Consider the following 24712-nt stretch of genomic DNA (forward strand, 5'->3'; position numbering starts at 1 on the left):
GAATGATGTATTAGTGAGCTCCATTTCTTTCTTCTTCTTTTTTTTTTTTTTTTTGGTAAATATTTTATTTATCTATTTGAAAGAGAAAGAGTGAGAGAACGGGGAGAAGAGTAGAGGGAGAGTGACAAGCAGACTCTGTGCTGAGCTTAGAGACTGATGTGAGTCTCGATCCCACCACCCATAAGATCATGACCTGAGCCAAAATCACTAGTGAGATGCTTAACTGATTGAGTTGCTCAGGTGCCCTGAGTGAGCTACATTTAAATAGTTAAATTGCTGCAAGTTCTTGCACTCCATATTTTGCTTCTTGTCTAGTATAAAGATAATCTTTTAGTCTTCACTTTATTAATGACTAAGAGGAAAAAGATCTTCAAATTATATCGCTCTGGCAAAGACTTTTTAAAAACTTTATAATAAAGCTTGATACTTTGTGTTAATTTACTGGGAGCATATGATGGACCTATAGGAAGAGCTCTTTGGAAACACCATGATTTACATCTTTTTTTTTTTCATTCATAAACTTATTTAAAGCAGCAGGTTCTATAATTCCTTCTTATGACTACTATCAGCTATAGGGCAGTATGTTGCATATTTGTGCGTGTATGTGTATGTTTGCATATATATGAATGTATAAACACACAAATATGTATTAAAGAGTAAAATGTAGAGTAGATAAATAAACCTACTTCTTGATCTTTTGCTCCTAAAGGAATTTATCAGCTTCAGTTCTTTATAAACATCCTGAGTTATATGCAGGCATATGATATAATTGTGGATTATTGAATTGTCTTGACTGCTTAATTGAGTTAATCAATCTATTTCTGGGCAATCTGTTTCAAGGGCATAAGATGCCCTTTCAAAAATCAGAGAATATATGAAGAAGTCCAGGCATGGTTCTTGCCCTCAAAGAATTTGTAAGCTATAGGAAATTGTTGACAAATGGTTAATGCTGATAGTGCTAAAATACACAGCAATGTTTCCCCAACCTTGCTGCACGTTAGACTCACTCAAGAATCTTTAGAAAATACTGACATCTAGTAATTATCCCCAATTATGTGCGATGCAACTTGAACACCACTGATTCTTCATGTACCATAGGACACTCTTTCCTAAAGAATACCAAATTCTCTGTTATTATTGATTCTCTGTCAAGGCTGGAAATATAAAACTTCTTCACCTTTGGTGCTCTAAACTTCATTCAGGCATCTGTAGGTATTAGCAATTCATAGCATTCAGTGGGTAGAGGTTCCCTACGGAATTCCAATATCCATCCAAGAGAGAAAACTATTGAGTTAAAGAAGTTGCTCAAATATGACTGCCTATTAAAATAACCCATACAAAAATAAGATGATAGATGATAGATAGATAGATAGATAGATAGATAGATAGATAGATGATAGATTTTTTTTAACACAGAAATGTTTGAGAACCATTGATTCAGAGGCTCTGTTTAATATGACTCGTGGGCCACTAACCTGGTGATCCCTCTTAAAAGTATAGATTATGGAGTCCTTCCATATACTTATTAAATTAGACTACAGAGTTTGGACACAGAAAGATTCATTTTAACAAGTTCCTAAAAAGTCTAAGATTAACTGATCTAGAGCAGTAGTTCTGAACCTAAGGATGATTTTTTCCCCCTTAGGATTCATTTGATACTTTTTGGAGAAATTTTCAGTTGTCACAATTGGAGTGCATGTTACTGGTATCTAGTAAGTCAAGTCCAGAAGTGCCTCTGTACATCCTAAAATACTAATGTGGGCAAAGGCCTTTACAATAAATATCCAGTCCAGAATGTCCAGAGTGTGGAGATTAGTATACTTGTTCTAGAATAGTGGATCTCAAAGCTTATTTAATGTACAAAAAAATCACCCAGATTAAAAAATACAAGTTGCTGCCCTCTTTCCCCCAGAGTTTTTGGCCTAGAAGGTGCATGACAGAGCTAGAATCTGCAATTTCTGACAAGTTCTGGTGATAAAGCTGATGTAGAAGCTGCATTTTCAGAAGCATTGATCTAGAAGTTGCCTCTTATTTGTCATCTAATGCTTCTGGTTCCACTTTACCAGAAGAAAAATTCAACAAGATATGGAAATTTAAATATAGTGTGGAATACTATTGGGGAAACACTCAAAGATCAGTGTACCCTAAACTTCTAAATTTGGGCTTTTTAGAATCTGGTCATGTCCCTATCTTTATTGTCAGTATTAGTTTTCAACTACAGGGTCACAATTTTTATTTCAAATATTTCACTAACCCCAATATAACATTATATAGTTGGTCTAGAGGTGGTTATTGGCATTCTTCTGATAAGGAACCATTTAATAATATAACTACTACACCTCAAATATCTGTGGCACATTAGGGGAGAATACTAACCTACTTCAATACCTTTTTTACAAGCAAATCCTGTTTATAAAATACTTTTTTAACAATGCACTTAATAACAAAACAAACATAGGCATCTCAGGCCACCCCTGAGGTGATTCTCACTGTTTTTTTTTTTTTTTTTCCTTAGGACCATTCTTTCCCCAGATCATTGTAATCAGCAGCACATACAAAAAATGTTAACAACGTCTCTGAATAGAGATGTAAAGTGTTTTCATCAGGCCCTCTGTCTCTGTTCTCTCCATTAGAGCCATCAATAACAAGAGAGACAAAAATTATAAATCTGTAACCAGGCAACAAGGACAAAGCTAATGAACATTAGGCTGGAGATGGTAGCCTTTATAAATAAAATCCAAATAGCACCTTAGCTGAATATATTTTTCCAGTTTATTGCTGTTTTGACACAAATGAAACCAAGATATATTTCCCATACTTTGTTTGCTTTTTCCTTTTTTTCCCTCTAGTTTATGTCCTGCATTATTACTTTGTAGGAAGAGACAGAGTGGATGTAAAGAAGTCTGTAAACTGGAGCAAAACCGTTTTACTGTAAATACTTCTACTCACATATATTGTCTTATTTTAACATGGTCTACTCAGCAGGTTTTCCAAAATAATCCTTGGGGCCTCCCTTGGGTTAGGCCATGCTGTCTATAATTAAAAATTTTGAATTGTGAGGCTACCAGAAAAAAATCTGAATGAAAATGAATATGTGGAAAAAAAAACACTAACTTACAGGCAGAACCACATATACTTTTGTCTTGCTGTCTACTTTCAAAAAAGGCAACAAAGTGTTATGAAAATCTAGTGAATTCATTCTTTTTATATACATTTTCAATTTTACTTCAGTTATAGACACTATCCTTTTCTCACTTAGAGAAAACTGTACAAAAACCACCTTTTTGTACAGTTGATATTCACCAAGCACTTGAACTGCAAGAGAACTGAATTCTTTAACACAATCTTAGGATATTTTGTCAGTGTTCTCTTAAGGGTTTCCAATCCAATTATGTAAATATTAATTTAGTGCCAAAAAAAGAAATATAATAAAAAGCATTTAGTGTGACTTTTGCTTTGAAATTACAGATATTATCAATTAAACATGCATATTTTATTTTATTTTTTTTTAGTTTAGCAGAAAGACCATGAGACTCTTATTATAAGAGCCTCATAGAAGTGCTAATCTATTGTCTCTATGCGGTCCATTAACCTGCGGCACATCACAAAGGCTCTTTAGAGGTTCAGTTTTCAAGTTGAGTGGCAGGTCCTCTTGCATAAAAAGTAAAACTCCAGCTGGGGCCTGTAAAAGCCAGTGGGGGCCACCAGAAAAATACCAGTCCAAATTCTGCAGAGATTGCTTCAGATAGGAAGAAGGAGGAGAATTCATCCACCCTTTATCCCAGAAACAAGTTGATTTGGAGCAGGAAAAAAAAAAAAAAAAAAAGAAGATTAGGTGTGTAAATATGTTGTGTCGCTTGTTCTGTCCCAGTCTAGGGAGGGGATGACACAAATTTCCTTGAACTTGAAATTTCTTGAAAAAGAGAACTGTAAGAAAAATTGTAAAAGGTCTTCCCTTAGATAGACCACTAAGGGTTTGTAATACAGTTAAGATGAGAATCCCTCTCCCTGTCAGCATTGGTGACTGTGAGAATGAGGAGGTCCACAAGGCAGAAAGAGGAGGACTGACTAATTCAAAACTCCAGATTACAGCACAGCTAATCTAGATCCAACAAAACGATACAGAGCACAAAGCTTCAGGCATCTGATCACTGAGTAGAGATTAACATCAGGAGATAGAAAGGAAGATTTTTTTTTAAGATTTATTTATTTATTCATGAAAGACAGAGAGAGAGAGAGAGAGAGAGGCAGAGACATAGGCAGAGGGAGAAGCAGACTCCTCGCAGGGAGTCTGATGTGGGTCTTGATCCCAGATCCCGGGATCAGGTCCTGAGCCAAAGGCAGGACACTCAAACGCTGAGCCATCCAGGTGTCAGAAGGGAAGATTTTTTGCCAAACAAGGTAATCTTGGAAGAGTGAAAACTTGTGGTTAAGTTTTTCTGCCAAGATTCAAAGATTAAATTAATTTCCTTTTTCTCCCCTATACTCGATGGTTGTACTCCCAACACAAACGCAGTTAGTTGAGGCACATTGAAAACAGGTTGCACATTACTCAATAAAAAAAACACATCATGAGATATATTTGTATTTCATAAAATGGAAAAAAAAAGCTCTAGGAAAGAAAGACAGGGAGGAAAATATAAACCAAATGATATTCACAGCAACCTAAAAGGCAAACGTGAATTAAGGAAACAACAACAACAACAAAAAATACAACTTTTATAATATTCAACTAGTTGTCTTCTGGTTAAAAAAAGATTTTACAATGTGAAACAGAAGACATCATTTTCTTTAAATCTAGGAGGGTCAGAATGTTTCATAACATCAGCCTCACACCAGGACTTTTGACAAGAATATTCCCTCAACATTTTATAAATTATTTCAACCACTAATAAAGTGATTATGAGGCAGATTGAAAGTGCAACACTTAAGTTTTATAGCAAAATGGCAGAACCAATAAGTAGGCCTTAAAACCATAGAATACATGCTAATTGAGTGGAAGGAAATACCAATTGAAGTGGAAATGACCAGACTGCCAATTTTCATCTGCTTGTCATATGCCATCGCACACACATTTAAGCAAATGTGCAATTCCAATGATTATAGCAAATGAAGATAGGGATCATCAAAACCAGGTGAAATGCATGGGACAGATTTACTAAACATTCTCTTTCTTCTCTTTTCTACCATGCATAGAAATCTAAGAGTGTGTACCTGGGCATTTGTGTGGCTCCTGGGGGTGAGGGATTATTTTATCTTCTTTCCCCTTACAAATTAATTTTCAAATTCCAGGATCAGCAAAAGCATAGAGGTGCCAGGAGGCAACACATAGAGTGGGAGCTATTTTTGTGACCTAATAATGGCTTAGAGAGATATTGGCACAACTAGGAGATAGAAAGAGAGTAAAAGTCAAAATAATAGTAAGCACTTGCTTTGTCTCATATATTTTGTTGGAATTCAAGAAGATGGAAATTAAATATGCCAAAAACACCCCATATTGCCTATCCTAAAGAAACTTGCAGTCTTAATGTGAAGCATATTTTCTTCTTTTATTGTTTAGCCATTTATTAAGTAAATATGTTTTGTGTGCCTGCCATGTTTTGGCACTGAGCAAGATGCAGAGACACTAAGATGTTTTTCATTTGACCAACTCTAATACAAATAGAATGTTTAATTTTTTACAAACAAAAATCTAGTCATTCACTTTTATGACCTACTCTTGTTCTTTTAATGTATGCCAATTATTTGAGGGTAGCCTCCTCAGGATTATACTATTTAGTACTTGCTTTATTTCCAGCTCATTTTTCAGAGTTCATTCTTTTGTGTTTTAGTCCCACTACCTTCTTCATTACCCTGAATGTACTATACTTCTGCCTGTTTCAGAGCTTTCTCACCATCTATTCTAGATCATTCTCTCTCCCTTTCTTAACTCTGGCTTTCTCATCCTTCAGGACTAGGGTGGGTTTATATGCAATCCTAGGACTCTGAACTTTAGAAGTACTTACCGAATTGGAACATAGGTGATTGTTTGTTTTATTATTATTTTTTTAATTCTAGAACAAACTTTTCATTAGAAACAGGATTTGTCTGGTTTGTTTAAGATGTATCCCAAGGACCCAGCATAGAGTTTAATGCACATTAGATTCAATGAATAGTGTGAATAAATTAACAGAATTTTTTAAAACCCAGAATAATGCAATTCAGTAGTCATTAGAGGAGAAATGTGTTTGTTGATTTTTCATCCTAGTGGTCCAGAGGCAAGTGACTATAATATAGTGGAGTTGAGGCAGTAGGTGAATAAACAAGTTATGTACTGACACTAGATGCATGAGAAGAGGAGAAAGGAAGGACCAATGAACATTGAATGTATGTGTGTGTGTGTGTGTGTGTGTGTGCATGTGTGTCATTAAAATTATATAAAATTAGGAAAGCAATCCAGGCGCTAAATTGGAAAATAAAAGGGTTCTTAGAGAATGCTTCTTTTAGACAGTAACATTTTAGTCTCCACCTGGAAAAAAAGAAGGAACCAGCCATACCAAGAGAAGCAAAGGACATTCAGGCAGAGGGAGCACTGATTACAAAACAAACAAACAAACAGCAACAACAACAACAACAAAACCCAAATGCAGGCAAGTGATTGGTGTGTTAAGAACAAAAAGAAGAGTATCCTCAAAGCCTGGAACATGTTGAGTATGAGGGACAGTGGCATGGAAAGTTGAGAATTAAGCCTAAGAGTGAGATCACCTAGAGTTTTGAAGGGTCTAGTATGATTTTTGATTTTAAACACAATGGGAAGCCACAGAAAAATTTTAAGCAGGGATGGCATGATTCAATTTGTGTTTTATAAAGGTCACTCTGGCTACTCTGTTAGAGAGTGCATTGGAGGGGAAAAATCCTGGGTCTGGGCTGCAAAACGTTGATTGAAAATTGGAAAGATGAGCTGAAGTTTTTGTCTATCTTCCTAAATTAGTTGCCATGGTACCCCAAGGTCAGGGAAATTGTTCAACCTGTGTTTTATTCCTTACAAACTTCTGCCATGTTTATTTTGCTACAAAGGAAAAAAATTACACTGTAAACATCTCTACTTGTAATTTTTTATCTTACAAATATGCTAGAAGCGGTAGACTTTAACCTGTAACTTCCTGAAATACTGTTGGTTTTGTATAGGAAATGAAAATAAAAAGAAAAGCCTTGGGCTGTCACCACAAAGAGATGAATACACACCTATTCTGTACTTTCTGCTGTGTCTGTTTCTCTAGTTCTATGAAACTTCCAAGGCTAGACATGTCCTGAGGTGTCTTGCTTTCCTTTCTCATGTCACCATAGAAAAATACATGTTCCAAAGAGGCTTTACTATTACAGCCTTCTGGGCTATGGGATGAATTCCTGTACAACTAAGTTTAGGTTTATACTCCTTATTTTCATGTGTTTTTCTAGAAATTATTTTTAGAAACAAGAGACTACTGACATTGATGCAAACATTGTGTGCTAAATAGCCTTACATGCATAGACAGACTGACAAACATCCTGCAACAAACAACCATTCCAATAAACACATGCATTTATATAAAAACTCACATGAACATTTCTTTGCCTAGAGTGTTTTGATAATTACATTGTCCCAAATACAGCTGCTTATCTCCAAATAACAAATGATTTTGTGTTTTCTTCAGAGACTTTGTAGGGAGAATGGGAAGATATAATATAAAGCTGACTATCAAAATTTCATGGGTGATTTTCCATCCAGATTCCAATAATGTCACTTTGTAGTCTCAATACTTTTTCTTGGTTGAAATTCGGCCAGGGATAGAAGAAAGAACAAAATATGAAATACATGAAATCTGTTCCCTTGATAATGTTTTCATTTCCTAAAGATGATTTGCCAGTTGAAATACAGACTGAGAAATATAGATTCATAAAGTAAGGAAATGTCCTGTGTTACTTATGAATACATAGAAAGTCTCACCATACTTTGTTCAAGTTATTTGTGAAACTCTATTTTCTAACAGTGGATGAGAGACAAATATGTTGCATCCAATAAATAGATCAGGGATATCACTGTGAACTATTTAGCTGGGTTTAATTATCATGTGAATGGTAGTGAGTGGATAACTGATGGTCAGGTATTTAGGAGTCAAAATTATAAATGTCTGGATAGTGTAAAATAAAGCTCTAAAATTGAAATATCAAACAGCTAAAAGGCTTAGGGCTGGAGTTAATGACATCACAATGTAGTCATTTCCCAGGGGTTTCCTTCTTCATTCATCAGGGGCCATATTTTTTCATTTGACAGAAAGAGCTGGATATTGAGGTGTAAACTCCCTTTGAGAGAAGCAGAGACAGGCTCACTGTAAGCAATGGGTGACAATCTCTACGCTTTTCTGAACATGGGGTTTGATAAAGGAAGAAGAGGAAACATGAAGACAGTGAGAGCTTGTTATAAAAGACTAAGTGAACCCTAAAGGTGAGGAAAGATACGATGAAGCACCTGGGGACACCAGTCAACGTGATTAGTTTCACTATTTCACTGGTGGCTAGTTTCAAATTAGAGAAAGTATAGATTGAGTTCTTTATGTTATTTTTTCAGAAGTGCTGTTCACCTTAAGGGAGGAATAAAAAAACCAAATATAGCACTTTTACAAGTGTGTGAAAAGAGGATTAACTCAGCAGTTTGGGTTGCTCAAACTCTGTACATTCATAAGAAAGGCTTACTTTCATGACTGGTGCTTAGTGGGCTCCTGAGAACTGAGCTCTTGGAATGTTCTTTCTGATAAGAGTATCTTTTGCATGCCTGAGCCAACTTATCCAGATAGTTTATGCTAACAATGTGATGAATGCTGAACAGCTGCTTCTCCACTGGGGGTCTGGAGCTCGAATAACTGAGGTCAATTACATAGGTTCTATATGTTTTGTAAGTAATGCCCAATAAAAATCCTGGACATTGGGCAGCCCGGGTGGCTTAACGATTTAGCGCCTGCCTTCGGCTCAGGGCCTGATCCTAGAGACCCAGGATTGAGTTGGACATCTGGCTCCCTGCATGGAGCCTGCTTCTCCCTCTGCCTGTGTCTCTGTCTCTGTCTCTCTCTGTGTCTCTCATGAATAAATAAGTTAAAAAAGATTTAAAAAAAAATCCTGGACAACTAGGCTCAGAAATATGTCCTTCTTGGCAACCCTTCCCATGTGTTGTCACGTGTAAAAGAATTAAGAACATTTCTTTGACCCAGTGGGAAAGGACTGTTGGAAGCTTGCTACTGTCTTCTTCTAGACTTTACCTGATGTAGTTTTTCCCTTCGTTGAGTTTATTCTGTATTCTTTTGTTATAATAAGCCATAGTGATGAGAATAACTTTTGAGTCCTATGAGTGAATCATCGGACCTGAAAGTGGTTATGGAGACCTCCAATGAAAATGTCTTCTAGAAATCCAACTATTGGCTGACAACTGTAGAGTATCCAGTGAGGAGACCTGGCTGTGGCTATATTCTCCTACAACTATAGCTCCTTCCTGACAGACTGATTCCTTAGCATCAGTGCTCTCTGGGCTTTGGTTATGTTTCCTTTGCTTACACCTTCAGGCCTAGAGGTAATGATAACTTCCATTTAGCTCTCTTCACTGCAGCAATTGAGTGTACCTTTTGTTTACCACCAGTCATGAGACTGGTGCAAAGATATATACTGAAAACTCATTGAGTGAATTTATGAACAGATGGGTGAATAAATGAATGAATAATCCCTGCTCCCTCACAATTTATAGAAGATACTTTGACAAATGAATCCAAGCCAAATGCTTATTTTGTTGCATTTTTTCAAGTTGCAGTTTAACAGAGACCTTGGAAGTTAATGCAAAGATAACATATCCATGTTGAAGACTTCACATAAGGCTGGAGGAGGAATGTAGGGGGCACACAGAGAGGATTGATGTTTACATAGCCTATGCAGAGGCCAGCAGTTCCCTCTGTCTTGGCTTTCCTGGGATTCTTACATAACCATTAGCTCTTAACAAAATTCACACTCAAAAGGGTTGAAAAAAGAATAGCTTAATGAAAGAGATGTTGACAGAGATGTGGGAAACTTCATCACCTATAGGCCTGTTGCCTGGAAAGAATTCAGAGCTAGAGAAGGGTCTCCTGACAGGTATCAGAACCAGCTACTGGCAGAACCATAGTGCCAAGGCCAGAAAATGAGTGAGGAAAATAAGTACTTCAAACCCTCTTTCATCCTGGCTTACAGTCTACTGACAGTGCTTCTAATTGATGCAGCCTAATTCAACTCAGAGAATAAGGTGATACAATCCAAGCCTCCCAGGGTATAGAGCAGGGTGGGTCTGGATTGAAGCAGTGAGACCAGTGGAGGATAGCCAGCATAGTAAATACAGAATATTTTCCAACGGCTGTGCTAAACCTTTGCTTAAGCCCTATCTAGTAAGAACATGAAAAACCAGGACTTTAATAATAAAGTCTGCTGCTTTTGAAAGCAAATTTGAGACTAAGAGTCACCCCATGAGGAAGATTTGACAAGTAGTATATAATACCTTAGGTATCATATACATTAGATATTTATCAGACACGATGGGTAGACACCAGAACATCTAACTATGATTCCCTAATGATACAGAAAGGAATCAGGATTGGCCTCCCAGTCTCTGAAGTCATCTTTTATTATTGCCTGCTGTACTCCAGTACACTCCTTGACCACACTGCCTCTTTTCCACTTTTATTCTGGCATAAGCTTCTGTTTACCTCATTCAAGATATTCTGCCTGAAAAATCACTGTGCTTTAGTTTTACCAGCCAATAGCCATTGGCTTAGAAATGATTAGGGTTCCCCCCAAGAGGAAGTCTTTGATCACTGGAGCCAGATCCAGCTGTGAAAGTATGTGTTTCCCTGCTTGGTTCTAACATTTTCTCTTAATTAGGGCAAGAGAGACTACCTCGCGAAGTTGATTCTTCACCTGCACACATAATATCTGTGCTTACTTTTTGTGTTGTAATGTTCTCTGAGGAAGCACTTGGGGACCCATTGGTAAGACTTGTTTCTGAAGTAATTGCAAGGGAAACATGAAGCACACCTCAATGAAAACTCATTTTGATTCTATTCCCTACTCTCTCTCTCTCTCTTTTTTTTAAGTCCAACAGCACCAAATCTCAGGTTGCAAACAATATTATTCAATAAATTTCACTGTTAGAGAATAATCCAATAGAACCGCCCAAGGCAGAGTGAAAACAGCAAGGTCTTCCTGATCTCACATGAACAGTTTCCCCCTCTGGCTGCAGGAGGCTGCTCTCAAAATCACCTGTCCTCGTGTCTAATACCCAAATGAGATTGGATCAGTTGTTCTTGCAAACCTGATTGGATATGCAGATGAGATTCAAACAAGTCTACAGAGTTCCAAATAAAATGTCCGCATGATTAGCACAAGGTAGTGGGAGGCCTTACATGAAGATAACTTATAAGATTAGTGTTGGGGAAAAGAGAAAATGAAGTTGTACTTGAAGTTATAATTGAAGTGAAAGAACAGCAAAAATAATGAGATGAGAAGCCACATCCCTGAATGCTGGACTTGACGTCTGAGAGAATTTAATATGGGATAATTTGACTCCAGCAGGGGAATTGTGCTGACATTTCAAAAATTCATATTATGTCATTAAGGAAAGATACAATGAGTGTGGAAAGAGAGGAATTTCTGATACTTGAAACTGATATCAAAAAAGACAACAACCCACTTGTTTGGCATCTGCATAGAAGTAAAAGTTTGCAATGCAGGCCTGTTGGATCTGGCTTTTCATATGAGTTCTGGTTTGGAGCAATGTCCACCACCATGTCTAAGTGCTTCTCTTTAATAAGCCTAGGTTCAAAGTCCTGGCAGCTCTCTGATCATGACCTTCACCTCCCATTCTATTTTTGGTTTGATCAGGGTCATGAAATGAGCTACCTAATTTCATGATCCAATTAAACTAATCCATGATCACATTCCAATTGGACTGAACTACAGCAGTGACATATTTTACCAGGAGATAAAGTCCTTATATTTTCTAATGATTTGGCATCTTGAATAGTGAGGATGTAAGAAGGGAGGGTAGGGATTATTTTAGAATGAGAAGACCTCTTGATTTCATTTTACCTTATGAGTAAATGCCAAAGTTTATGTAAATAGCTAAAAGTAGGCTGAAATAAAAGCTTAGTAAGCAGATTATACATACCTATGTTTATGGATAACTACTGAAATAGCATCAGTATAATATTTTGATAGAGTAAATGAAGTGTTTTTATTTTTTTTTAAGATTTTATTTATTTATTTATGAGAGAGAGAGAGAGAGAGAGAGAGAGACAGAGACAAGGCAGAGGGAGAAGCAGGCTCCATGCAGGGAGCCTGACATGGGACTCGATCCCAGGTCTCCAGGATCACACCCTGTGCTGAAGCGGTGCTAAACCGCTGAGCCACTTGGGCTGCCCTGTTTTTATTTCTTGATGATTTTTTTTTCCATATGTTCTGGACCAGTTTTGCAACCCTGAGTTTTTGAGGGATATGTCTATATTTTTTACACTGTATTACATTATAAGCCCACTGCAGTTAGATACAAACAATTTTAGATAAATCCCAAGACAACTAGTGGAGTTCTTTACAAGTGGGGAGCACAGGTAAAAACTTAGGTGACAGCTATCCAGAGAGTTTGCCTAGAACTTAATAAAAATATCTCAGTCGTTTGAGTCATCTCCCCATAGCCTACTCTGTGTCTTCCAGATAGCCAAGCACTAAGATTGTAGAGGCATTAAGTGTCTTAATAGGATTAGTGTTGGAGAGATTTCCATACTCTCTCCACCACAAATACACACATATGCCACCCCCCCCCCAGCTCTATATCTAATCACTTCAAAGAGAATTTTCACTTTAAACAGGGATTCTTCATGAATTGATAACTCAAAAGGACGACTCAATTTTGGAATTTTAAGTTGGGTAAAACATGAAGAATACTTTGGGTTCACATCTCAATTCATAATTTATAGTTGCTACGTTGCCCTCTTCACCTAATTATTCTAATGTTTGACATTGTCTAAAGAAAACAACCTTGTATCCCACTTTTTCTATGTTTTTACACATCATCTATTTTGTTTTTCCCAGAGAGGGACTCAGTAAACATTACCTAAATTCAACGCTGATTGGTTTTCAAGAGATACATTTTTCTTTCAACGTTCTTGTCTTCAAAGGCTAATGGGATCTGCTGCTCTGTTGGAAGCCAGAGTTAGGTAGGTGGAGAAATCACAACAATTATTCCTAATTGCTACTGAATCCTTGCTTCTTTAGCAGAAGGAGGAAACTGGTTAGTTGACAGAAGTGCATATCTGCTAAATAGGAGAAATGCAATTAGTGGTTAGTTGAGAGGTGGGAAAGAGAGATTTTACTTTGTAACAACTGAAAAAAAAAAAAAAAGGAACTTGGAAATTATTTAATTTAGGCAAGATATATGAACCAGCACAGAAACTTCACTACTCAGTCTGTCATAGTCACCAACTGCACTTCTCTTCCAAAACATTTGGAAAACAAGTGAGTTTTGTCCTTATAATCTCTTTAAATCTCATTAATGAATAACTATATTAATTAATTAGAAAAAGAAAAGCAGGAGCTTTGTAGTTAGATAATTTCAAGTATGAGCTGAGCTCTGCCATGTATAAGCTGTATGACTTTTGGCATGTTGCTAAACCTTCATTAGCCTGTTTCCTCTAAAAGTGAACAATAATAAAATATCTTTAGACAGTTGTTTTAAACTTTAAATGAGATGATTATTCTTGGTATTATATTATTTAATTATTTTATGCATGTTTAAATATAGGTTCTTATTAGCTGCAGGATCAGTTTAAATAAACTGATCATTTGTAAAATGGATCTATTAATATATAGCTTTTTGAGACAACATGTACAATTAATGTGTAAATACAAGTATATAAATACACATATCTCATATATATCATGAAGTATCTAATATGTGCTTGGCTTACACTAGCTTTAAGAGATAGCTATACCTCTTCCTTTTTCCCCCCACCCTTCCTTCCTTCTTTATTCTTTCCTTCTCTCCCTCACTGTTGAGCTGTACAGTTAAAAGGTTGAGAAAGACGATACCTCAATTGCATTTACTCAAAATTCCTCTTCTAGCAATTGCCTTCCATCTCCCCCTGGATGCCTTGCAACTGATATTACAGAGTCTGGGAGTTAGGATAAATAACACATCAGGTTCAAATATGAAACCTCAGAGGTGAAAAATGGGTGATTTTACATGTAAGGCCACAGTTCATCTTTGTTTCCAATCAGGAATCTAATAAAATAGTAGATCAATGGACTTCCCCCATGTCTTCCCCTTTTAACTTTCAATGTAAAGTGTCACTTTGGCTTATTAAAGACAAAAACAATAGTCAGAAGGTTAACTTGATCAAACGGAAAGGTTGTCATGCCAATAACCTCTGAAGAAAGTAGGTGCCATTAGGCAGGTGGATGAATATAGTCAGGATACTCTGGTCCTGGGGCTAGGAGAGACGACTGTTTTTCCTAATACCTCAGAAGAAACAAAAGTCAGGGACCGAATAATGACCCCTGTGCTTTTCACAGCCAATATTTGTAGTGCTAAAATGCTTCAGAATTCAGGTGGCTCTTTTGAAATATATCTATCCTTCATGTCCAACTCAATACCAACATCATCTAAGAAACTTTGCCTGCCTACTCGAGTCCCTCCATCTCAAAGTTCTCAAGCATGCCTGAGATATATGACTTCATGAAGACTCATAGTGTGTTCTCAGTGAGAAATCCTTTGGTTATCAAGTTTCACATATTTACTTTTTTATTCTTCCAAGAGAATCTACCACAATGCTAGGCACATTGTTACTATGAACAATTCTAGTTTATTGATAATTAATATTAACTACAGGTCAAGGTCCTATAAAATTATACTTGAGAATTATTTAAATCACACAGAAAAAGTTATGTTTTTGATACAATTTAAAGTTTTGGGAATTGGCAGATTTAAAAGGAAGAAGGGGAGAAAGTAATGTATTAGTGACATTTACTGCAATAAACTGCATAACAATTATCATGAAAATCCCCGTATCTTACAGTAATAAATACTGCTTTTCTTACTCGTAGGTCTTCGGGTCAGCCATGGCTTCACTGAACTTGGCTCAAGATTTCAGACCAGCTTCAGATCTACTCTATTTGGTTCATTATACTCCTTGAACCAGCAACCAACTAAGCCATATTCTTCTAATTACACATCGCAAGACCACAACAAGGTAAGCCCAAACCTGCACATAAAAGACTGTTCCTTGAATCTTGTCAGCAACATCTACTTGGCTACATGGCTAAGATCAACATCTTAAATTTTATGAGAGAAAGAATAAAGAATTGGAAGCAGTTGACTTTCCACAGTAACTAACATTTAAGTTTCTTGTCAGTGCCAATCACAGATTTGAATGATTTACAAATATTCCATTTAGTTCTTACATTACTCTTATGATGTAGGATTTAGTATCTCCATTTTATAGGTAAGGAAACTGAAATTCAGATAGGTTGAGCAATGTGATCAAGGCCAAGAAGAAAAGATGTATTGTGGAGCAAGAGTTGAAGGATAGGTTCCAAACTCAACTTTCTTTCCATTAAGTCATTTTGATGCTGTATAGTGGACATTCAAAAATAACTGTTAGTTTATCATATTATGTAGCATTATTACTACTAGAAGCTGTGGTTAGTACTTTGCATATATTAATCCTGTCACCAACTCTTTGTGTTATATAATATTATTTCCCATTTCATAGATGAGAACACTGAAGCACATAAGGTGTAAACAACTTCTCTAATATCCAAGCCTTTTATTTCTACTGCTCTACTAAGCTGTTGTATGATAAAGCATAGTCATTCTGGCATCAGCCAATAATGATGAAGATAATTAGCGAAGTACATGACAGACACTGTATATTCACACCATAATTACATTTTACCCTCTTACTCTTTTTAGAATTAGTACCTGGAAAATATTCTGAATCTGTCTGCTTCTCTCCATTTCCACTTCCAACTTTCTGGACTATTCCAGATTATCTCTTAACAAATTCTGCAGGAGCTTCCAAGCTGGTTGCTCTGACTTCTTTCTTATCTTTTTTGCAATGCATTTTCCACATAGCAGCCTAAGTCATCTTTGCTAAAGTGTAAATCTGATCATATCACTTCCTTATTGGAAACCTCAGTGCTTTCTTTTTGAATTTTAAATAACATTCAAACTCTTTATTTTAGCCTATACGGCCTCATATGATCTGACTCCTGACTACCACTTTGATAACATCAAGAACATCCCTTTCTTCACTCCCCAAGTGCCAGCATATAGTTTTCTTCCTCCTCAAACAACAACCCGGGAAGTTTCCTGCTTTAGGTTCCTTATAATAATAATGGCTCATTGTAGTACTCCTATTCTCTTGTAGCACTCAATTGAACGTCATTCTTATCACTTACGGTATTTTATGTTTATTTGCTTTGTATTTTTATTTTTATTCTCTCAAGTATATTGAAGCTTTAAGGGAGGAGGGATCTTGTCTGCCTTAATCAGTGCTACTTTCTTGTTTCTATTGTCTAGAATACCATTAACACATAGTAGGCACTGTGTCAATACCTGTTGAATGTGTGAATGAATCTGTAAATAAATACACAAAATTCACAGATGAGATATAACCATATTATTTCATTTAATCTCTATGAATAAAAAATCCATTATAATACATATTCAGAGTTTGAGGCTTAATAAGAACACAGAATTAAGTAAACATTGTAGGTAAGCATAGGCATTTCTAAATGGTTTAAAATGGCCAACAGTAATCCTAATCCTATTCTCTCCAGGCATGTGTTAGTTATCTTCAATGCAAAATGGTTAAAAATGCCAAGAAATATGTCTGAGTATCTGTGTAGTATATATATTAAGACAGAATAATTTTGTGTGTAGTGAGATAAAATAATACTATTTTTTCTTTGTATTTTTGAAGTAATTTAAAGACTAAAAAAGGAAATATTGAATATATAAGACTTAAAGCTTTAAAACAACTTTAATATCCAAACTCTTAAATTGTGCCTTCACTTTCACTGTGTGCATAAGTGTACATTATTTCTTAATATATATTTTTGGTCACTCAAGGGAAAAAAGGTTAGTCAAGGATGATAATAGATCAGTCAACATATAATCTTTACACATTTTCAATGTGCTCAGCACTGAGGGATGTACTTTAAGTCACTCAACACACAATTATTCTCAAATGCCCTGTGTATGTCAAACAATGTGAAAAATTCTTAGAAATTAAGAATGCATTTGATGTCCACAGTGAGCTTATTCTATAATACAGAAGAGAAGCATACTGTTTACAAGCAAAGTAGCCAACAGTATAAAACATGATGCAATTAAAATTTTAATGGTGGGTAATAGCAGAAGTACAGGGAGACAAATTCCGGGTTGTAGGAAATGAAGCTATTAAAGCAACATGAAGAGTGGTATGACAGAAAGAAAAAGAAAGGAAGTGAATTCAGCTCAGCCAGGTTAACCAGGTGGCGAACTCCAAACTAGCAAACAGATACACGTGTGTCTGTGTGTGTGAGTGTGTGTGTGTGTATGTGTGTGTGTGTGTGTGTGTGTGGTGTCTGCATGTGTGTGAATGTACTTTGGCACTCTGCATCAGGCAGTTAGGAAACAGGAAATCCATATGACTGTTTATCATGTCTTGATTCTCTATTTAACTGCTTCTTCCATTTTGGTTTATACAATGTAGACCTCACCTCACATATACAAGTTACCTCCTAAAAATAAGGGCATGTAAACTGAATCCTGTGGAGGTAGATTTTTTAAAAACATGAGAAAAACAACTTATATCTTTCCCCATGTCCACAGTTGCAACTTGGAAGTGCTACTTTTCATAGGTGAAGGATTACTATTAGTTTCTCCACCCCACCCCTCCACCCCTTATATTGATTGCCATCCAATTCACAGAAGGAAGAAATCATTCCTTATACAGGAAATGGAAGCTAGTTCGTTCATTTTATATAATGGCCAATTTAAGTTAAAAATCTTATCCATTTCCTACTTTAGTTACCTGTTTCACAAGCTCAGCATATCCCCAAGATGCCTATTTTATGAAGCCAGCAAGGATATTCAGAAAAATTTTCCATCACATATTTCATATCCTAGGATTGCCAATCTCATCAGAAAGACAATACTGGACTGATTCCAATTATCAGGCAAATGATAGTAGTGTAAAAAAAAATCAATGGACATTTGAAGATCACTTATCAACATCTATTTCAAATTACTGAAATATTGATGTAAGAAACTCAAGATATTTAAAATATGTATACATTGTTGGATAAAAGAAACTAGACAGATTAACAAAACAATGAGAACAAAACAAATAGATCTAAATAAATATTTTTAATATATAATCTGTAAGTCTATATACTTGTTACAGTATTTATTCTTTTGCTTAAAAGTTAACTGGAACTACTTTTATAAGACTGTATTTGGAATAGTTTAGAAAAAAAGAAGTGACTCTTTTTTTTTCAATCAAACCTTACTTTTGACCCCTAAAGCTTTGTAACAAGATTAGTTCATAAAAACTACTGGGTATAGAAATTATTTTTGACAATAGAAATCAATTAAATCATAGTTCCAAGGAATCTATTTCCTCTCCTCCCACAAAAAAAAAAAAAAAAAAAAAAAAGAAAAAGAGGTAATACAGAACCAAAAGACAATCCCAGATATCCCAGGAAAGATTTATATAACATCATTATAATAAACAGTAAATTATATGTTAATTTTAATGGAAAAATCATTTTGGATAGTATATATATTCATATATATGTGAATTAATATATATTCATATTTATATGTATCATATATATTTTTATACTCATTGGGATTCCTACAATGTAGACTGTTCTACGGGGGGTATCCATCATTTTTCTGTGGTATTGGGTTTTTTCCCTAAATTTCCTTTTTATTTTTTTAAACATTTTATTTATTTTTTCATGAGAGACACAGAGAGAGAGAGGCAGAGACACACAGGCAGAGGGAGAAGCAGGCTCCATGCAGGGAGCCCAACGTGAGACTCCATCACAGGACTCCAGGATGCCCTGGCCCAAAGGCAGGCGCTCAACTGCTGAGACACCCAGGCATCCCTTTTCCCTAAATTTCGAAGAAGCCATTAAGAAAGCATAATCTTATGTTAACAAGATAAAGATAACTGTGGGAGGAAAACAGATTGTTATATTACTAATCAGGAGCAAATGCCTTTTAAAAATCACTTTGAATTACCAAAATTTGTAGACGTTGGAAAGTAACTATCAACATTCTTTAAAAAGCTTGATAGATGACTTGGAATAAGAAAAATCCTAAATAATCACTCTTTTCAGTGTGTTTGCTATGTTGTCCCTATTACTGACTTGAAAACATGAAACTTCATGTGACAGAAATTGTTGACTTTCTATGAGGAAGAAACTTTGTTTTCTTACACTGGTAAAAGGAACTTGATTTTATTCCAGTATCCCTTAGCATTATGCTCAGGTAAGGTGGACTCCGCCTGATAATAAATCATAACTAGTCCTGGCTAATGAATGATGGGAGTCTGCATGTAGCCATTGGACATAGAAGGTTATTGGGAGCTTATAAGCCTGACTTACTCTATGATCAATGAGATGACATGAAGAGAAACCCTGCCTTTTCTTATTACTTTTGGGCATTGTTATGAGGCTATCAACTTGGAGCTTTGATAGCTATGATGTGGCTACAGAAAAGAACCAAAATAAAAATAAAAGGCACTCCTTATGCACCTTAGCATTTGCTGATCTGTTGAATTAACCAAATCTAAAAACCTTTACTTCCAGAAATCTTATTATGCAAGATTATTAACTCTTATTTTTAAAAAAACACTTTTAGGCAGGTCTTCTGTTATCTGCAGCAAAAACATATCTTGTGAACTCCAAATGAAATCATTAGCTTTAATCAAATATCTGCCAGCTTAATTGTACTATTACATGCAGAGGGAGAAAAAAACAACAGTAGAATGGCCCTAGCCCACAAGAAGTTTTTATTTAAGAACTTTTATTTAAAAATCTTGTATCTTATATACTTGTTAATACACTCGCTGGCATTATCTCTTACTGTAACAATAAAGCTTTAATTAAGTACTGACAATGTATAAATACTTTCCTAGATGCTATGGGAAATACTCTGATCTCATGGAGTCTCATTCCCCTCTTAATTTTCAAAGGGAAAATGTTTATTTGCTCTTCACCCATATTCTAAAAATCTATTGCAATAGAGTATCAAAACAGATTTGAAGTGATCCATTAAAATTGGTAAGGAAACATGACAAGAAGGAGAGCCATGTCAGAGGAGAATTCTCTATCACAAAGTCTTATTGTAAGTCAAGAAAAATTTGCTGTAATACATGGAATTGGAATAGACAAACAGACCAAAATAATGTTATGCATTAAATAGTAACAAGAAGGATAAACATGAAAATCTACTGAGAACATAACCCAAAGAAAAGAAGCAGTTGATTCCCAATCTCTTATGAGCTTCTAGTTAGTTGGCCAGACAAGAAATAATAGGTATCGGCAAAGATATGGAGAAAAGGGAACCTTTGTACATTTTTGGTGGGAAAGTAAGTTACTTCAATCAGTATGAAAAACAGTTTGGAAGTTCCTAAAAAATTAGAAAGAAGACTACTTATCCAGCAATCCCACTCTGTGTGTATATCTGAAGGAAATGAAATCATTGTCTAAAAATGGTATCTGGGGATCCCTGGGTGGCGCAGCGGTTTGGCGCCTGCCTTTAGCCCAGGGCGCGATCCTGGAGACCCGGGATCGAATCCCACGTCGGGCTCCTGGTGCATGGAGCCTGCTTCTCCCTCTGCCTGTGTCTCTGCCTCTGTCTCTCTCTCTCTGTGTGACTATCATAAATAAATTAAAAAAAAAAATGGTATCTGCACCCTCATGTTCACTGAGGCATTGTTTAAAAATACCCAAGACATGGAAACAACCAAAGTGCCCAATGATGGATTAATGGATAAAGTTAATGTGGTATAAATATACAATGGAATACTATTCTGCCAGAAGGAAAAGGGGGAGCCTGCTATTTGTGACATGTATGGAATAAGGGCATGATGCTGAGTGAAATAAGTCAGACAGTAAAAGACAAATACTGTATGATACCACTTATGTGTGGAATCTCAAAACATCTAACTCATAAAAGAGAACAGACTGATGGTTACCAGAATTGGGAATGGGGGATCTGAGGGAAAATGGGTCAGAATGTACAAATTTCTAGTTATAAATAAGTCCTGGTGATATAATGTATAGCATGGTGACTATAGGTAGAGATATTATGTTGTATATTTGAAAGTTGTTACGAGAGTATAGCTTAAAAGTTCTTATCACAAGAAAAATAAGTAACTCTGTTAGGTGATAGATGTTAACTAAACTTATTGTGTTAATAATTTCACAATACATACCTATACCAAATCATTATGTTGTATACATTAAACTAATACAATGTTATATGTCAACTTTATGCCTCAATAAAACTGGGGAGAAACAGTTAAGGAACAAGACAAAGGAAGAATGTGGAGCTATAAGAATTTTTATATACTGCTGAAGAATGTGTGTATTTCTATAACCAGTATGAAAGACATTTGTCAATATTTAGTAAACTTGAAAAGAGCCATACCCTATAACTCAGCAGCTTTTATCCTGATTTTATAACCTAGGAAATCTCACACACATTTGCAAAAATAAATACATAAAACAATTTCTAACATTTTTGGAGAAAATAAAAAAGAACTTACAAACCAGTATCATGTGTTGTTTATTGATTTTATATCTATTTATCTATATTTTAAATCGAGGCATGTATATATAAATATATATAGAGAGATAGATAGATAGTCTTCAATATAGCCATTCTTTGTTGTGAAAAAATTATAGACCATTTCATTTTCTCTTTGTTATTTAATAAAGAACACTGGAATGTAAATTAGTTATACCATAATAATGTTAAAGTAAGTAACCCATATTTTATAGTAGTTATTAGTTGCAACAAAATGCCTGAGACAAAGTAAGTACTTCACAGATTATGATACACTAGTGTGTTCAGGCAGTAAGTCTGACAACTAGTTTCTGGATGACAAAAGCTAGTCAAAATCATCTCAGAAGATTTGAGGAAAAAGAACAAAACATAACATGAATTATTAACTTATGTAATCCAGAATAAGGGAAGTGAGAGACTACTACTAAATTCAAATCACAATTGTTGTGATTGAATTGTTTCTACTTTATAAATTGTTTATATTTATTGAATATATGTATATATATTACCTATATAATCAATTGCATAATTAGTATTGGATGTTGCAAGGTAAGTCTAATTGAACAGTAGCATAGTATTTGTACAAGATATTGAAATCCTTTAAATGAGGAGCAGTTAATACAGCTGAGGCCACAGAGATGAATCTTAGTAAGAGAAATTATGATTTTATCTTCAATTACAGGAAGCATGGCATCCCTGTGGAAGAAGATTTTGAAGTTTGTTGTATAATTCTGGAGGAGAAAACAGACTGATTTGATACAAATTTCAGGAAGCTATTTTAGTGTAGTATAAAGAAGACATTCTAACAAATAAAGCTATACAGCAATGGAAATAACTAGACTGTGAGGTAGTGGATACTAATCTCAGGAAAATTCAAAATTTATATGGTAACATGCTGTACTTAAAGAAACCTTGACTATGTAATCTTAAGAATTTTCCACCTATAGAATTACATTTTTATGTAACTCTAATTTGATAGTGTTAAGTAGTGCTTCATCTAGTTCTGGCCTCATGTGACACCTATGGAAAAAAACGGATTAGCTCTCTTACTTCAGAATGCTCAGGGATAGGAATGGGAAAAGTGAATAAACATACCTATCTTGAGTAATTAAGTAACAGATTATGAAATCACCTGTCACAGTTGTTAGTACAAAAGCAGTAATCAAGAAATACATTATTGATTGTTCAGTGTTGTCAGTGTTCTGGATTTTGACCATTCTACTAGGTATGTATTGGTATGTCACTTTAATTTGCATTTTCCTGATGACATGTTTTGAGCATCTTTTCACGTGACTGCTTACCATCTGTATATCTTCTTGGGTGAAGTATCTTTTAAAGTCTTTGGCCCATTTTTTAATTAAGTTCTTTATTTTCTTATTGTGGAGTTTTAAGTTTGTACATTTTGAACAACAATCTTTTATCAGTTATGTCTTTTGCATGTAAACATTTTGTTCCAACCTGTGGCTTGTCTTATCATTCTCTTGACACCGTCTTCACAGAGCTGAGTTTTAAGAGTAATGAAGTCCAGCTTATCAATCATTTCTGTCATAGGTTGTTCCTTTGCTGTTATGTCTGAGAAGTCATTACCATATCCAACTTATCTAGGATTTTCTCCTATGCTATCTTCTAAGAATGTTGTAGTTCTGTGTTTTACATTTAGGTCTGTGATCTATTTTGAGTTAATGTCTGTGAAGGCTGTAAGGTTTGTGTCTTGTTTTATATATATATATATATACATACCCAGTTGTTCCAGCACCATCTGTTGGAAAGATTATGTTTACACTATTGTGTTATCGTTGCTCCCTTGTCAGAGATCAGTTAAATATGCTTATATGGATCCAGTTCTAGACTTTCGATTCTGCTCCATTGTCCTATTTATATATACCACACTATCTTGATTATAGTAGCTTTATAATTTGTCCATTTTCTAATTGGGTTATTTTTTTTTGTTTCTGTGTTATATGACTTCCTTATATATTTGGGTGTTAATTTTTATTAGATATATGGTTTAGAAATACATTCTTCTATTTGTAGATTGACTTTTCAATTTGTTGCTTTTTTTCCGTTGTTGTGCAGAAAGCTTTTTATATGATGTGCAGAAGCTTTTTATTTGATGTAGTTTTGCTTGTTTATTTCTGCTTTTGTTGCCTTGCTTTTGGGGTCATAAAAAAATTTCTAAGATGCATGTCAAGGAGATTTCTCCTCTATGTTTTTTAGGACTTTAATGGATTAAGGTCTTACATTTAAGTCTTTAATCCAGTTTGAGTTGATTTTTGTGTATGATATAAGATAGGGGTCATTTTCTAAGTGGAAACTGTAGGGGAAAAAAATATTCCCCAGTGCATAAGACTAAACCATTATATTTAACCTAATATAAACTACTCTCCCTAATCACTTCTCCATGTTTAATAAAGAACAAGGTAAGGATGCTTATTTTGTTTCTACTTCTTACTTTTCTTCCCTCACTGGGGTAAAGCCAAATTCTCTGTTATATATACAGTTTCAATACCACAATAATTTTTATGAGCTTCAAAATACTCTCTATGATTTTGAAATCTTATTTCTGGCATCTGAAGACTTGCCATTCCAGATTTCATGTTTGGCCATATATGTAAAAATTATCATATTTTACTCAGAAAAGTTAGAGAATGAGGCCTAAATGGTCTCTGTCCACCTTTGAAAGGGACACCTAAATGCCACTTTAAATCAAAAGTTAAGATAGGTGTTTCTACTACACTTATTTCACAGATGATGAAACTATGGCTTAGAGAGAATTACTGACTTTTCCAGGAAAAAAAAATGAATTTTTATGAATTAAATTTGAATTTATTCTTCAGAGCT

General features: G+C 35.2%; 1 long non-coding RNA gene across 3 annotated transcripts in view; it reads left to right on the plus strand.

Annotated features, from left to right (window-relative positions):
• The first annotated feature begins 8275 nt into the window (after window positions 1-8275).
• The window catches only part of LOC102153033, a 98350-nt gene continuing 81913 nt past the window's right edge, over window positions 8276-24712 (plus strand). For 2 of the 3 annotated variants that reach the window (XR_005371888.1, XR_005371890.1), the window contains exons 1-3: window positions 8276-8464; window positions 13117-13241; window positions 15127-15272. This is a non-coding gene — a long non-coding RNA (uncharacterized LOC102153033). Of the gene's footprint in view, window positions 8465-13116; window positions 13242-15126; window positions 15273-22553; window positions 22936-24712 lie in introns of those variants that run through there. The other variant, XR_005371889.1, reaches the window with a different exon arrangement.

This window comes from Canis lupus, chromosome 17 (assembly GCF_011100685.1).
Source record: "Canis lupus familiaris isolate Mischka breed German Shepherd chromosome 17, alternate assembly UU_Cfam_GSD_1.0, whole genome shotgun sequence".
NCBI lineage: Eukaryota > Metazoa > Chordata > Mammalia > Carnivora > Canidae > Canis > Canis lupus.